This window comes from Alligator sinensis, unplaced genomic scaffold (genome assembly GCF_000455745.1).
Source record: "Alligator sinensis unplaced genomic scaffold, ASM45574v1 scaffold1491_1, whole genome shotgun sequence".
NCBI lineage: Eukaryota > Metazoa > Chordata > Crocodylia > Alligatoridae > Alligator > Alligator sinensis.
Genome location: NW_005843059.1, coordinates 65,925 through 66,156, shown reverse-complemented (window position 1 = coordinate 66,156; position 232 = coordinate 65,925).

Sequence of the window (232 nt, the reverse complement as noted above, 5' to 3'; positions counted from 1 at the left end):
GACCCCGGCATTCATCCCTGCCTGTGGCAGGGGGTCAGGCTAGATGATCTGTTCAGGTCCCTCCTGACCCTAGCTACTAGGAAGCTTAGAGCAGGCCCCAAGGAGGACTATTCCATGACGGCCTGCATTTGCAGGGAACAGATAAGAAAAACTAAAGCGGCAACCAAACTTAGGTTAGCAATGGGAATCAAGGACAACAAGAAGTCCTTCTTTAGGTACATAGGGAATAGGA